This window comes from Chelonoidis abingdonii, chromosome 4 (genome assembly GCF_003597395.2).
Source record: "Chelonoidis abingdonii isolate Lonesome George chromosome 4, CheloAbing_2.0, whole genome shotgun sequence".
NCBI lineage: Eukaryota > Metazoa > Chordata > Testudines > Testudinidae > Chelonoidis > Chelonoidis abingdonii.
The window spans coordinates 73827488-73844486 of NC_133772.1; the positions used below are offsets into that span (position 1 = coordinate 73827488).

The window sequence follows — 16999 nt, forward strand, 5'->3', positions numbered from 1 at the left end:
AACTGAACTTCTATATCAGAGTGGCATTGAGAATGGTTCAAGGTAAAAGACTAAATACTCAACATTGTCAATAACTTGGAAGAGAAATATCTTTAGTCCCTGGGAAAGCAAATATTCTAATATAATGCTGATGACCTGCAGATAAATACGGTGAGATAGACATCAACTGCACAATCAGAAAAGCCTGTAGATGGGGGAAAGAAATAGTGCAAAAACTGGCAAAGTATAGAAAGAGGAGTGAAAAAGGAAAATTAGACAATGTTGCTAATAAAAAGGACAGTGAGAGGCAGTTTCAGAGCTATCTATCTTCTCTGACACAATTACATTCCACTTTCCTTGTATATAGTCACAAAAGCAACTCTAGAAAACAATCCTCCTTATAAAACATTGCTGACAAGAAGTTATTTGTGCATAGAAACATCACTGTCATTTTTGGTTCTTTTCAGTCTGATACTTTTAATAAAGAAAATTGCCTAAATCTGATCCAAAGTCTGTTGAAGTCAATGGGAAACTTTTCATTGTCTTCAGTGGGCTTTGGATTAGGCCCTTTCTACTCTAATTCACTTAACAGCGTGTCTCAGTAACTAAGGGATGGTGAGAATCCAGTAGTAGATTTTCGGGAGATTGTGCTACAGTAACAAAATTAAAGCTTGACTTTGATTTGACTCACACCAATGTTTCACATATACAATTCCACTGATTATCATTGGTTTATTCCAGTTTGAGTAATACCAAAATTAAGCTCCAAAGCCTTCAACATTAGGAGTCTAGACATACTGTTTTGTATATATAAGGATTCCCCAGCTCATTTTAGATTTAATCTTATCCTATTCACAATTCCCAGATGTGAAATTCGGTTTAACCACTATATAGTTGTTGGAACACAGGGGTGGGTTAGGAGAAGTCAAACACAAGTCACTGGGCTTAATACAGGAGTAACAGTGAAATTTAATAGCCTGAAATACTCAGGAGATCAGACTAAATGGTCTGTTGGTCTCCTCTGTCCTTAAACCCTATTAAGCTATGAATCTATAAAATATTTGCTTGGAAGGAAAATACCAGATGCTACATCTTCCTTTTGTAAAGATTTTCCTTGTAAACTTGATTCCACTTCACACAGTGAAATTCTCAGCATGTTTGTTTGAATCTTGTGTTGCTAATCCAACTGGACAGCTGCAGACACAAATTTCACAATCTGCAATTAAAAATGTCTGTGTTTTAGTGCAATATTCTTCAATGAGAAACAAATTTCTGCATAGAAAGATCAGCTGATCTGTGAAAAGCAATTCAGTGGCATCTGAGTTTCTTTGCAAGAGGGGCCTAATATTTAGTGACTGAAAGTCTTGTGAAATTAAGTAAGAAGCCATCTACTCTTGGGGCAAAATTCTCCTTTCCAATCTGTACTGAGGTTCTCTTTTTCACCTGAGAGGACTGCATGTAGAATGAGAACAGAATGAGCAACAGAGATGAGTACTGTGGATCTGTGAGGAGAAATATATCAATAATATTTAAATGAAGAAAAACTGCATTCATGAAAGGGTATAAACAGACAAAGTTATAAGAAATATAGAGAGTTAAATTGTTTCTAAGCATCTCTTTGGACTGTAATATTACCAAATTGAGAGGTCTAGTGCCCAGGGTTTTACTAAAATAAATTTAGGTCCCTATGAATTTAAGGCATAAGGGCAAAGTAGGTGTCCCTCTCAAGAACATGAGATGCTGAAAGAGTGAGGCAAAATAGTATGTACTAAATTGGATAGGCATTAGGTACAAATTACACAAATGACATCTTGGGACTCTATGTCCCTTATTAAATTCATATCACAAACTGGTTTAATTTTCCCCTATAGCAATGAGAGTAGATACAGAAGAAATACATAGCTCTATTCCTACCACCATGGCAATCTGGGGCTCTCCAAATTATAAAATTATTCCTAAAGTCAAAGGCATAGTGGCAGACAAAATGTGCTTTCACAGTGGTAGTCATAGCAAACAACGAGAATTGTGTACATACAAACACACACCCTGAAGAAAAAAAATTAAGAACAAAAGGTTTTTCCATTTCATTCTGAGTGTTTGAAAATGTCCACGTTTTGCAAATTTCCTATAACATATCATGTTTTGACAATGTTATGAGTGAACATTGATGAATTTGCACACATAAATGACCCTATTTTCCACAAAAATCCACAGAAGTTCTAATTCACAAAATGGCTTGGAACCAAATGCTTTATTCAAAATTTCCCACTTCAAAGTTTTGTCACTTTTGCAGCCTCAAGTCCTGATCCTACAGTATGAGGCACACAAAAGTGGACTCCTTCACCAAGATGGAGCCCCACTGAGGTCAGAGTCTGATTTAATTTACACTGGTGTAAGTGAGGAGGAGCTTCTTGGAATTAAATAAAGTCACTCCAGATTTCTACAGGTGTAAATGGCGACATATTTTTGGACCTTAATATTATGTTCATGCACCATCCTATGTATAGCTGCTTTTGTAAATGCCAGTAGAGCAAACAGGAAGAATATCTCTCTGTTGTTACTAAACTGCATTCATAAGATTGCAAACTCTAAGACAAGAAAACATGGACATGGATAATAGAGTACTTTGGGAATTATTGCTTTTACTTAAAAAGTGACAGCAATTCCCTCCCCCCCATGTTTTTTAAGTAGCAAGAATATGACGCATAGAAATAGAGAGAGGTGTTTCAGCCATCTTAATTTCTTCTCCTAAGAAGTTATTGTGACTGGAAAATACAATTCTCGTTTACTTGAGACTAGAATCTTAACTATATATGCCTAAAAATACTCATGAGAAGACAACCAAGCAGCCATGTTGCTCTGCAATACCAAGCAAGAAATATAGACTCATAGACTCATAGACTCATAGGTCAGAAGGGACCAACATGATCATCTAGTCTGACTTCCTGCACAAAGCAGGCCACAGAACCCTACCCGTCCACTTTTATAAAAACCCCTAACCTATGTCCGAGTTATTGAAGTCTTCAAATTGTGGTTTGAAGACCTCAAGCAGAGAATCCACCAGCAAGTGACCCATGCCTCATGCTGCAGGGGAAGGTGAAGTCTCAGTGCCTGGGTCCCCTTGCCTGGGTCTGTTTTCGTCACCCAATCTGCCCTGGAGAAATTCGCTTCCCGACCGCCCAAATATGGGCAGATCAGCTAAAGCCTGAAGCATGTGGGGGGCAAGGCTCCCGACCAGCAGTCAAGGAAAGATTCTCTGCAAGTAACTTCTGGATCCGCGCGATCGATCCCATCCCATCTAACATCCCATCACAGACCATTGAGCAGACCTATCTGCTGATAATCCAAGGACAATTGCCAAATTAAACTAAATATGTAGGTGTAAGTTCTGCTGTCTTGTTTCCTTGCTCAGCATAGGTTCAGAATGATGTATTCTGAGGAGGAAAAGGGCCTCACACTGCTTAAAAGAGAACTCTGAGCCAAGGATGAAGGAACATAAGCTGGTTCCAAAGTCCCTATCATCCAGAAGGATAGTGCTTTGCAGGCAGCAATGCAAGCCCTTGAAGAAAGGTATAAAGTGAGGAAATGGGAGCGGTCTGTATGTGAACAACCTGACATAGATAGAGAGGATCCCTACCAAGAGGAAAAATATTGATGGCATAAATATATAATAATTGTGCCTTACACATCTGTTTTAGGTGAAGTTTCCTACATTCTTTTCAAGTACTCACAGCTGAAAGTTGTTAGAATTCACAGTAGTTTAGGAGATACTTTCATTTTAAACCTCTATTTTCAAGTGCTATAACTTTCCAAATAAATTAACCTCTGGACTGAAATTTTATCAATGTGTTCTAAGCCCAAAAGATTATCATAGCTTTTGGAGATCAGACAAAATTCTACCTGACCTTTTTTTGAGATTTCTCAACATAAAATAAGTGGTATTTTCCCAACATTTAAGATATTTTCAGAGACTTTTTTTTTCTGTCCATATACGTTAAAGAAGGCTCCTCTTTAAAAATCTCATACCTAGCATATACCTCATCCTCAACAAGCAAAAGTGCCTTTAGCAGGTGGGACAAAACTTTGTTTAGACATGTTCAGAGTCTAAGATTTGAAAATAGTGTTTTTATGCTTATAAAGATTATATTTTTCATGATAATTGTTGGTAAATATCTATTTCACTGTACACACACAAACTGATAAAACTATTTCCATCAATAATAATCAAAATGTACAGATAATCAAAGTAAGAAAAAAATTGCCTGAAAACATATTCGTCTCAAAATCTATTGATTTAGACTTTTGAATTAGGCTTCTTACAAATGTTTTTGCAATTCATTTGCTAGTCCGTGTCTGATTTGTTGATTTAACGATAAATACTTTGTATATTTTGACATGTGATGGTGACAATGTCTTTTAACTTTTTGAATTTCAACATTGACCTATTAAATAACTGTCTTTTATTTATTTAAATAAATAAACAAGTCAATTTAAAAAAATGCTCAAACTCCATAATTTTACACAACTGTGAAAATTTATTTTAAATGCTTAAAACTAATTATCAATATTATCTATCAAAATTATAAAAAATAATCAAATTCTGTGAAGCCTAATTGTAATGTATATGCACTGTACACAGTTTTCTAATAGCCAATTCTTGAGGCAGTGTGGTCAAGTGAATAGGACGCTAGACTGGATTTTTCACCTACCCAAGACACATAGCGATGCTGATGTAAGTTCCCAGAACAGACCAACCCTCGATTTCATTAAATGCTTTGAGATTGAGGTATGCTATAGAACATGCCTGTACTTTAAGAGGTGTTTGCCTGAGTAATTGCTGATTAAAAACTGAGTACAGGCCTTAGGATTTAGCCCACAATGAAGAGAGATGTGAGGCTCTGCATATATGTACACAAATGTATTAAAATATAGTTAAAATAACAGCCTTAATCTTGAATTCTCTGAACTTTCCCCAAACAGTGGCCAGCTCCCCATTCTTTCACTTTCCTTTTCTTCCATTCTTATTAAAATTGTTCTTTGTATCGAAATTGAACAGTACTATAAAGATCACAGGACATCTGAAATACACCATCCCCTTTCAATACCATCTCATAGCGGGCAGGGGCGGTTCTATGTATTTTGCCACCCCAAGCATGGCAGTCAGGCTGCTTTCGGTGGCATGCCTGCAGGAGGTCCGCTGGTAATGCGGATTCGGCAGCATGGCTGTGGGAGGTCTGTTGGTAACGCGGATTCGGTGGCATGCCTGCAGGAGGTCTGCTGGTCCCGCGCCTTTGGCATACCCATCGCCAAATTGCCGCCAAAGCCGCAGGACCGGTAGACCTCCCACAGGCACGCTGCTGAAGGCTCCCTGACTGCTGCATTCATGGCAACCGGCAGACTACCCCCCGCGGCTTGCTGCCCCAGGCATGTGCTTGATGCGCTGGTGCCTGGAACCGCCCCTGACAGTGGGGGAATGGAAAACTCCAGTAAAAACAATAACTTTTTTTTTTTTTTACAATGAATTCATTGCCATTCCAGATCAGACCAATAGTCCATCTATTTCAGAGGAATCAGTATCAGATATTACAGAGGAAGGTATATGAAATCTCATTATATAGTTCACTCCTGTTTTACAGATCTGTAAGTGAAAGAAAAGTTAGGTCACATGTTTATAATACCTGATACTCTGTGGCAGTAAACATGATTGGAAAATAGTTATTTTTCAGGAAGGAAAAAAATAACCCATTTTCTCTCTCTTCATTTCTTCAAATGTATGCAGCGTGGTTTTCTAGTGTTCAGAAATCAAATTAGCCTTACGGTGTTGAAATATACTCCTGGAACTACTATGTATTTAAATCATCTGGGTTTCACAGAGGTTACAAGAAGGTTCCTGAGTCATACTATTAGTTGTATTTTAGATAGACAGACATACAGATAGATAATATATATATATATATATTTATATATATATAACTGCCCATGATATGCCAGAATATTGGATTGTTATCCAAGCAGTATACATCTTGACTTTCTTTAAAATACAGTGCACTGAGGATTATATGGGGAAAAATATGAACATATACTCTGGAATGACCAAGGGGAATATACTTGATATAGGTGTATATATATAGATACTACTAAGATAGGGTTCTCTAAAAACATGTAATAGGAATTGACTGTTGTGAACTGTTCTTATTCTATTCTGTTTGTCCATTAGGTTCATGGATAATAAGATGGGAAGCCTCTTCAGTCCAGCTTTGTGAAAGTGATAAGGGTTTTAATACATAGATCTTTCTGGTTCTTTCTTCCCTCTCTGTCTCCACCTTTCCTTCTCACTGTGCCTGGTGCAACATAACATACAGCCCTACCTTAACAAATCTGATCCGATCTTCAAGATCTAGGGAAGAGCTGCCTCGTAAGAGAAGGATTTCTGGTGATGAAGAGGGCATCAACACCTGCAAGGAAAGAAACACAGATATTACAAGCTTGCCCATATTGGTTACACAACAATGCAGGAAAGCACAGTCCGTGATATGAGAAAGTCTGGGCTTGGTCCATCTAAGTAGGAATTTGGGCATCTCTAGCTACCTGCAGGAATTGTTTTTTCTTTGTCATTTTCTATAATAATCTCCTTCCTTCTCCACTAGTTTATTCTGGAACTGAGTTTCCTCACTTTTACATATGGTTTCCATTTCATTGCTTCAGTAGTGTGGAATTCCTTTTACAATGCTGATAAACTTAGCTGCCATGTAGTAGATTAGAATGCACTGGCAAATACCATACATTACAATGCTGATAGTCTTCCCGCAGCTCCCATGGGCTGGGAACGGCAAACCACGGTCACTGGGAGCTGTGGGCGGCTGTGCCTGCGGATGGTCAATATAAACAAACTGTCTTGCAGTCTGCCAGCTGATTACCCTTATGGGCCGAGTGTGGCCCACAGGGAGCAGGTTGCCCACCACTGTTCTAGAGGAACATGCGCATTTTAATGAATATTTGTTTTGAAAAACTAAATTGAAGAAAACCACTTGGATAAGGTTGAAACATCCCATTTCAACAATTTCAGAACAGAATTTTTTGATTTTCATTTTGAAATCATGCTCTCTCCAAATTTATTTCCATTTTGCAATGAAAACAAATTTAGAAATTGCAGTATTTCTGGTAAAACAGAAATTCCAGTTCCCTGCACAGCTTAGAGCCAAGATTTGGTTTGGTTCTTTCTTTACTGTGTATTATTTATTTGTTTGTTTATATGTATTGTGTGTATGTGTGTGCATGACTATCTCCAGAATGCTTACCTTAAATATTTGCATCCTTTTATGTAACCTTTATTTACAAGATATGTTAGGAGCAATAAAATTGCCCGAGGGGATCTATTTTAATAAAAGAACATTCCAAACATCTGGTATTCTTTAAAAAAAAATCTATCCCCTTAAGTAATTTTTGACTTGCTATAATCACTGAACACAGATCTTAAAAAAGATCAATAATGAAAAGACTAGAGCCACAGTAGTTGTGGGCCAGGCCTTGAACCTACCACTACAATCTTCTTTTCCAATCTCTAGATATATAGATCCTGCAAATATTTATGCACATAATTTTATGTAACAGGTGGCCCTTTTGAAGATCAGGCTACACTGAGCAACAATTTAAATTGGGTTTCTTTTTACTACTAAATTCCAAAGATTTGTTTCTTTCCAATGTGAGATATCTCAGATATGAAACTCACCTATTACCTCTGTTAACTTTATTCTGTAAATGAAGCCTCTGGACCAGATTTATAAAGATACATAGATGCCTACATATGCAGATCGGCACCCGGTCAGATTTACAAAAGTGCCTATTTGAGTTAGGCACCTAATTCTCTTTGACTTTACATCTGTGCATCTTGGAGACACCCTCAAACAAGGATGCTTTTGCTGTGTTAATATAGCCACGGAAAACAGAATATATGCTGAGTGCTTAAGATTTTTGGGCTTTTCCAAGCCTACCCTGAGGTTTCTGAAAGATAGTCAGTATCTTTCAAGTCATCTTAATGATATTAGGACAATGGTGGTTCTTTCCTCTCCCCCTGCCCCAGCTACTTTCTTGTCGTTTGAAGATGTTGCATTTATTTCCTTTGAGCAGAAGATAATTAGCCTGTTATCAGCATGCAGTATGAGCTGGGAGGCTGTGCACAGGGGGGATTATAATTCAGCAGTTAAACTTTCTGGTCAGCAAAAGAATTTGGTATGGGAGGAATGTGCAGAGGGATTGTGCCTTTGACAGTGCACTAGAAGATTCAAATTTACTTGGGAGAACATGCAGCTATTTTGGGATGGGGAAAATGTAAGCTTTTAAGCACTTTCCCTCTCTTTCTTAATAAAATCTTCAAACACCTTTTTCATTATGCATCCCAAGTGCAATGAACTAACAACCACTCTGCTTGTTTGGGCTTGTGTTGCTCTGTACTGTACCCACCCATATCTTTGGGGTCCAGATTCTGAAAAGTACTGCTGAGCACCCTCAACTTCCATTGTTATAGGATAGTTACCCTGTAACTCAAGGGATGAGGCCCATGGGTTGTAAGTGATATGAGACAGGAGTTCCATGTTTTGGTTGAATGTAAATATATGTTGGCCCTTTGTCTCACAAGAGTGTGGGAGTAGAGGAGCTTGTTAGGTACAGAAGTAGGAATGAGAGTGAAGGTCTGATGATATGCAGCTATGACACATTATTATTCATTGTGTGAGGTGTTACTCAGAGCAACTGTCATAAAGCACCGTGCAGAGCACACAAACAATGAGAAGCCTTGAAAGTGAAGGCAGGTCTCTGGGTTTGAAATGCTTCTGTCACCTTCCAGGCCCTGGATTCACTGCTGTGTTTGTGTAATGCATCTGGTAATGTGAGTAAGGGTACTAACAGCCAATGAAATACATAAATAAATTATGAATCAAGATTTGTCTGCCAACGCTTCAAGAATTGAAAAAAGGCCACAATTCAACAAGTTTAGAATTCACTGACTATTATTCTACCAGGTCTAGAATTTATAGAATTAATAGAAACTGAACAACTAACAGTTTAAGAGAGTGACCCAGGACAGTTAGTAGGAGAATCAGCCCAAAGCTGGAGACTGAGTGAGGAGCACAGTTACCATCTTTCACGTGGTAAATAAGCACCCTGACTTTCACAAGAAGCCAAGCTAATCCCATTTCAAAACAAGGCCAAAACAAGTCAATCCCTAAGAACCCCAATATTCTATGTGACTAGATCCCTCAGCGGGCAGTCTGGGACTGTGGTGGGCCATCTCTGTACCCCTGACTCTCTCCCTTTCTTGCCCCTGCTTGCCGGGAGCCAATAAAAAAAAAACAAAAAAACAAACAAAAAAACCAACAAGCTACAAGCCAAACAAGCTACAAGCCAAAAACTAGCCAACAAACAATTCACAAGCCAATTAAGCCAAAAATGAGCCCAATTTCTGCATTTTTTCCCCCTTGAGTTTGGCATGTCTGGTGAAAAGGTTAATGAGAAGGGACCTCAGAGGGAAAAATCAGAGAAGTGAGTATGGAAATTTAAATCTCTCAGGATGAATATATAGGATTAAGGTGAGAGACAAAAAGAGAGCCAGCCATCACAGTCAGATTTAAAAAAAATAGAAAAGAGGTAATAGCCAGTTGGAGGGAGAGGGAAGACAAAGACTGAAATGAAGAATGGGGAAGGAAAAGGTCTGAAAACAGTCAGAGGAGAATAGGAGAAATCCAAAGAGGATTTGATTGAGAAGAGGTTACTAAATGAGAGGGCAACAGCAGATGACAACAAGTCCAGTGAGGAGAACCAGGTATCCTTAGGGAGATGGATTTTAGAAATAAAAAGGTAATTAATCAGGAGGAGTTTCTGAGTGCTGGAACAAGAATTCCCAGGTTTTGTTGCACAGGTTTCATCTTTAAAATTGTCCAATCATCAATGCAACATTTAAAGCTCTAAGTTTACAACTAATTAACTATTTAGAAATGCAGCCTGAAATATTAAAAACTATATGTTCACAATTCCTTGCCAATTTGGAATGTTTATCAACACAAAGAGTTTTAATATCTCTACTTTTTAAAAAATACACAATTTTAAGAGTGGGGAAAGGTGCTGGATTTAGAGTTCTGGAGACTGCCCATCACTCTTCACCCAGGGAACAGGCAGAGCCCACACAACAGCCATACAAACTTCCAACACACATTTGTTCCCTCCCTTTCAAGACTGCCTCAAAAATGATGTGGAGACAGAGCTAAATGAATCATTCATAGTGGATAATTCTATTAGATTAATTTAGTCTGGTTATGGCAGCTTATGTTTTTTTTTTTGAACCAGAAAACTCACATTTCTGGTACGAAAAAATTAATGACAAAAACCTCACACAAATTTGAAACGTATTTTCTAAGAACATTCTCTATTATCAGTCTGTTATCTGCTGTTTCTATTACAATTAATTTGCTAGGATATTATAAATAAGTGAATGCAAAAGGACAAACTCATTTAGCTTCCCCCAATTCAAGAGAAAAAACATTTGTGAAATGTTTGTGAGATGTTCACTTAATCTATCCCTGAATGGCCTGGATCTGGAGTGGTCAGACTGACAAAGTATTAAGTTCTTTTTGACAGCTGGTTGACAAAATTCAAAATGTCAACACATTTTTGTTAAAATTTTGAATTTTTGATGGAAAAATGGGGAGAGCGATTTTCTCAAATATGTCATCCGCCATTTTCCACTTGCTGTACTCATTTTATAAACGTATAAACTGAGGTTCAGAGACACTAATTGATTTTCCTAGTATCTCATTTTCAAAATTTGCAACATAACCCAAAAGTTCATTCCTGAACCCACTGAGGTCACTGCTTTAACTACTAAGCCAAACATTAATGCATTTAAATTTATGGCTTAGCTTCTAGACCATACAGCCTCAGAGACTGTTGCTTTCACAGGATTGCCCTTGGTAACATCTCCTTTACCTTTCCTGCTTTTTTCTCCCTTCCTTTCCCATATATAGCTTCAGTTCATGGCTAGGGTACCTACTATGTATTTCTAATCTTCTGATCCTTAGTTAAGAAGGGGAATAATAAAAGTCAGCGCGAAGAAATTATTCTAAAACACGATTAGCAGGTCAGGGAGGCACTACTGTAGAGTCAGTTCACCCTGCCCTCAATGAAGCTTTCTTCCCTCTAGCAGTTGGTGCCCAAGTTTTCTAGTTGGATCTACACTTCAGCCACCCTAAATTGATTCTTTCAAAATACTATGGATAACCAGCTTCAATAGAAATTACATTAAATCCCACTGTAATTACCCCTACTAGAGCAACATATAAGCAACAATGTTGGAGGTGCAGATAATTTCTTGGGGGACTAAATAATTGGCTAATATGAGTTAATGACCATTAGTCACTTAGATTGTCCATCTTTTGTTATTGGCATTATAATATGAAAGAATCTATAGGTTTTAAAAATATTATAACAATAGCAAAAGCAGAAGTTGTTGTACTCATATAGTACTTTTCATCACAATGCATCAAAAATCATTATGTAGGAATCACTTCACCAACAACAAACATATCCAGCAGTGGCAGAGGAGCACAACTTCTGCTTAACAGCTGACAACATGGAACACTTTTCTACAGATAACAAAGAATATTGTCTCCAGATCTATCTGCATGGAAATTTTGATAGGCAAAACATAATTACAAAAATTAGAATTTGGCCAGAACACCAGCTAAATAACTCTGGAAAAAGAAAACATGCTCTGGACTCTTTAATGACCACATGGATGGTGAAAACTCAGAATGTCCATTCTGTGGGAAATTCTGACAGTTTGAAAAAGAACAAAAACTTGAAATGTTAATATTTCTTATGGAAATCCCAATTTTTTTCATTTTGGAAAGTCAAAATATTTTGCTTATCTTTTTCAAGAATGAAATTGAGCAGTCATTTACCCCAAATCCTGAGGATCCCTCATGCTGCCCAACTCCCAGGAACTCCCCCCACTCCAGTGGATGTCCCAGATGGCCCTGACTGCCAAGAAAGTCCCCCATCACAGAGCAGGGACTCCAGAAGCCCTGAAAACCTTGATCAAGAACTAAGACTCTCAGGGCTGCCAGGCTCTCAGCTCCAGAGCAGAGAATCTGGAAGTTCTAGGATCCCCAACTCTGAAGCAGTTCAAATGACATGGGCTGTCCTTGAGCCGTGGAGCCTGCAAGCCTGGGCTTCTTGGCAGCCCACCAAGTAAATTGGCATGAAGTCAGGCAGGTTTCCAAGGTAAGTCCTAGTAGGCATTGTTTCATTGGAACCCAACTTGTATTTTGGCAGAAGTTAGTTACAACAAAAATGTTTCTATGAAACATACTTGGTTTTGGCAAATCAGCATTTTCCAAATGAAAGATCATTTCTGGGGATTGGTCCTGCTTTGAGCAGGGGGTTGGACTAGATGACCTCCTGAGGTCCCTTCTAACCCTGATATTCTATGATTCTATGATCATTTTGTCAGTAAAATTCCAAACATCTTTAATCTGGAATATAACATTGCAAGCAGCACAACATGCTCCCTTCACAACACGTTAGGACTTTGGGTCCACACACAGGAAAGATACTCCTGAGGGAATTCTGCACCACAACTTGCACAAAGAATTCATTATACTTGCAGATTTCTTTGCTGCAGAAAAATGACTTTCTGATGGGGAAGTGGAGGAAAGCTGCAAGAATGGGCATGCACCCCTACCCAGCAGTGTGGGGTGGGTTGTTTCAGGTGCCTGGAGCAGTCATAAGAGGTAAATCAGTGTGGGGTACAGGAGGCAAGGATGGAAAAGCCTCAGCCAATGGCTCCTATCATGCACCAGGCTCAGCTGTAGTTCTTTAGCCACAGAGGAAGGGGTCTCTACACAGGATGCTCCTCCCGCATCTGCCCAAACTCTGTGCATCTGGACTTCCCCTTACCCAGACGGTACTGCCAAGCCTCACCCCCTGCATCGAGAGCCCCCCTGCACCCTGACCCTTCCGCCGAGCCCGATCCCCCCACAGCCAGAACGCCCTGCTGAGCCCCAACCACTTTCACTCCTGCAGAAGCCAATTCCCCCTACACTCGGAACCCCTCATTGAGCCCCCGTGCATCCTGATCCCCCCCACATGGCCCCCCACTGAACTACCTGTACCCAGATTGTCCCACACAGAACCCTCTCAACCCACATCTGGTTACCCCCACACTAAGCCCCCTCCACACTTTGATCCTGCTGAACTGATCCTGCCTGCCCACATCTGGTGCACCTGGTATGGAGGAGCAGGGCCCCGGGCTGTTTCTGGGACAGGCCAGGCCCTTGCACTGTGTCAGAGTCAGGTGCAGCCTCACCGTTGAGTCCATGTCCCAGGATTGGGGGTTGGAGGGTGATCTTCCACCTCCATGCAGCCAGTGGCCTGTGCTCCCCACTGCCATGCTGGAGCCTCAACATTTATTTATTGACAAATAACATTTGCAGAATTTGCAGATTTTTAAAATATTGTGTTCATAATTTTTACTTTTTTGGTGCAGAATTCCCTCAGGGGAAGAAAGAGAACACCTTTAGAATACCATCACCAGTTTTTCTAGTAGGTCTCTCATTTAAGTACCAACCATACCTGACCATATTTAGCCTGTAAGTGGTGACAAGAGCACAATTAGAGGCAGTGTTGCAGCTGGCAAAGAGGTACAGGATGAACTTTATTTGGAAATTTTAAGGCAGTCCTGGAAAACTAATATCCTGGAAACTAGCAAATCAGATTGCTTGACTGTGCCCTTAATAGTCTATTCTGTGTATAATTCTTCATAAAATTCAACATTGTTATTCTTTGAATGAGAGTGGGAATGGACTATGGGGAGAAAAATACTTCCATGTTATATAGTTCTAAACACTTGTTTTTATAGATAAAGGAAATAAATAATCATTGTTAGGCCATTTCTCATCATTTAGCTGGAGCTGTACATAACTTCCATGACTGTGAGACAGTTTTCACTGTATGTTTGTGCCTATAGGAAATATGCCATGGGCCCAATGGGAAGAAGAGAGAAATTCTCTGTTAGTTGAAGCCCTGGATGAATAACAAAATGTTTTGCCTCATAAGCAGAACTATTTCCATACCTGACTGTAACTCATTACATATTCTGCTAATGGCATGGGAAAAATGAAAATAACAGTTAATCCTACACAGAGATTGTTAGAATGTCAATGTTTAATTAAACCTGCTTCAATCTGAGTGTAGACTGGCCATGCCATGATGTCATATGACAGCAGAAGGCAGCTGTATTGTTGACTAGCAGCTTAAATAAAAGTAACCTGAGAGAGATGATGTTATCCCAGTATGTGGTGCTCCTGCTGTAGTATTCTGATTTATTTATTCTTCTTAATCTCTGCGAGGGGCAAAACAGCATGAAGTGTGTGAACTGTGAGACAGTCAGTGATGTTCCAGGGAAGCTCAGCATTGTGGCAGCTGTTCCTTGCTGTCCTTGGTGCTGAATTTACCATTGTAAGGAGGGGATTGAAGCTGTGTACACTGGGAGTCTGGTGCATTTTTTTCAGGGAAAAGCAGCATTAACTGTGCTAATCCATATAACAAGGATGTTTTATGAGAGAAATGCTCTATCACCCATTCATCGCGATGCAAATATTGCAGAGGTGACTCAGACAGGAATTATAAATGAACAACATAAATTCTTCATGCCAATAACATCTTGTTAACACAAGAGTGACTGACAGCAGTGATAATATCTGTAAAATTATTAGCCAGGTATTGTGAGGTATCTGAAAGTTATTTATGAACCTTACTGAAATAATGGAGGTACAGATAGTGTTCTGGTGTCATGGCCACATTTTCAACTACAGAAGTTCCTCTCAACCTTAAAAAATGTTGTGGAGCATGGTGAGCACAAAATGGCTACCTCTTTTTCACCTGAGAGGTGGCTTAATTTCAAAATACAGCATTGCTTTTGGATCCTTCTGGACAAAACTGTTCTCTAAATGTATGCTATTATTTATGGTTTATGTAGACAGGTTTTTTCTGGCTGACATTTAAGTGTGTCTCAAAAAGAAAAGTTTCTAAATTAGAAGTCGTCAGAGTCAAAAGAAGAAAGTTTGTGAAATAAGCACTGCAGAAATATCTCTCTACTGATGCTATCTTAAAAGTTTCTTTCATATATTGGTAGTTAAGAAAGAAGGCGAACTTCTTTTTATTAGAGGAAAATCCAAGATTCAATCCAAATAAAATGGCAGAAATTACAAGATACACAAAGACAAAGGTAACATTAGAATAATGATATATTAGGGAATATATAGTTAGTGCTGATATTAAAATATTTTGCTCTCATTTAGTACTAGAAAAAATAGACCAGATCCTTGGCTCTGGTTTAGTACAATGCAGATTAGGTTCAGTGGGAGGGCAGAGGTATCAAAGTATGATTCTCAGTTCTCTTTTTAATATTACTGACCAAATTCTGCTTGCAATCACTCCTAGCCGCAGTGATATCAGTGGAATTGCAAGAGTAAGTTAAGCAGGATTTGACCCTTTATATTATGCTGTGGGCACTTACGTTTGCAACTATTTCTTGTTTTATGCACATACATGTGTGTTTTTGCAGACCTCTTAATTTTTAAAGGCAGAATGAAATTTGTCCTCTGGAATTTTGGTGGTAAATATTAACACAGAGAAATTAAGTTTGAGACATCACTGGTAAAACTTACAAGGATCCATATGAGATATGAGGAAATTACAAAAGGACATAGAAAGGAAATCATCAAAGGACATGGAAGCCCTGTTAGGGATCAGCACATAAATCCAGGTATTTACCAACAACTGTGAGTTTTGTGCCGATGATCAGACAAGCAATACAGCAATGTCTCAGTACACTGATACTCTCTTTCCAATCTGCCTGCCAGTAATACCATAATACTAAGGACAGATGATATAGAATCCAACTCATGAGAAGAGCAGAGTAAAAGGGAACTGGATTTTTTTCTTCTTTATTACCTATTTACAAGAACAACTGTCGATTGTAAAAGCCTCTTAAAGGACCTGTTATTTTATACTATCTCATCAAGGAGCTCTCTCTGTATAGGCTTCAGTGTAAAAGACACTGATGGATAATATAGCAGTGTACACTTTTGTTTACATCTACCTTGTTCTTTCCAAATGTATAAGGCATGGCTACAAGCCAATGGAAGAGCAGCTGTGAGAATGTAAAGTGCTGTTTTTACTCATGTACACTGCATTGTGCATGATTTACACTGAACTGTTTATTAACAGTGTTAGGGTGCTTTGCTTTCAGCTCTCTCTCTCTCTCAACCTCCTCCTGCCCCGCCCTCACCTCAATGGAGCTATACTTAATTGTCATATGAAATCTTAAAAAACAAAACAGAACAAAAAGAATTAAAGAAAAACATATATAGTGAACTTAAAAAACCCCCCACAAGTTTTAAACCAGCCCCCTCCTCCCTTTCAGACCTGGCAGAGGAAGATTAATGATAACAACTTACACTAATACTCCTAAGGACTTCCAAATGCTTTACAGACTACAGGTGGGAATCCTATTTCCTACCACTGCAACACAGCCACCTCTGAACTGGAATGAGGCAGCTGTTTATTTTCATTTTTTTCCCTTTCTAACCTTAACTGTTGTGTAGTGATGTTTATAATAATAAACTCTTTATACACCTGAAAATGTGAGGGGCGGGGGAGGAAGGAGTTAGATAGGCAAAACGTAATTACCCACATTGGAATTTGGCTAGAACACATTGGTTAAAATTCTAACTCTTGCAAAAAGTGAACAGAGGTTTGGTTAGTCCCCTGCTTCTACCTGGAAAGGCTTCAAAGCATCCCTGGAGAGGGCTGTGGCTGGGGATGGCTGACTGGGAAAGCGGCCGCAGCGGGGCCACACCCCTGTCAGGCCTCAGCTGGCTCTATATAGGAGGCTGGGAGCCAGGAGCTCAGCAGTCTCTCTCTAGCTGTAGAGGGAGATGGACCTGGCTGCAGAGACCTGAGTAGA

At 39.1% G+C, this 16999-nt stretch overlaps 1 protein-coding gene across 2 annotated transcripts in view; it reads right to left on the reverse strand.

The window, feature by feature from the left end:
* The window catches only part of LRRC4C (leucine rich repeat containing 4C), a 933364-nt gene that overhangs the window by 173009 nt on the left and 743356 nt on the right, over positions 1-16999 (reverse strand). For both annotated transcript variants that reach the window (XM_032794464.2, XM_032794453.2), the window contains exon 4: positions 6348-6434. The gene's annotated coding sequence lies outside the window, so the exon portion shown is untranslated. The remainder of the gene's footprint in view (positions 1-6347; positions 6435-16999) is intronic.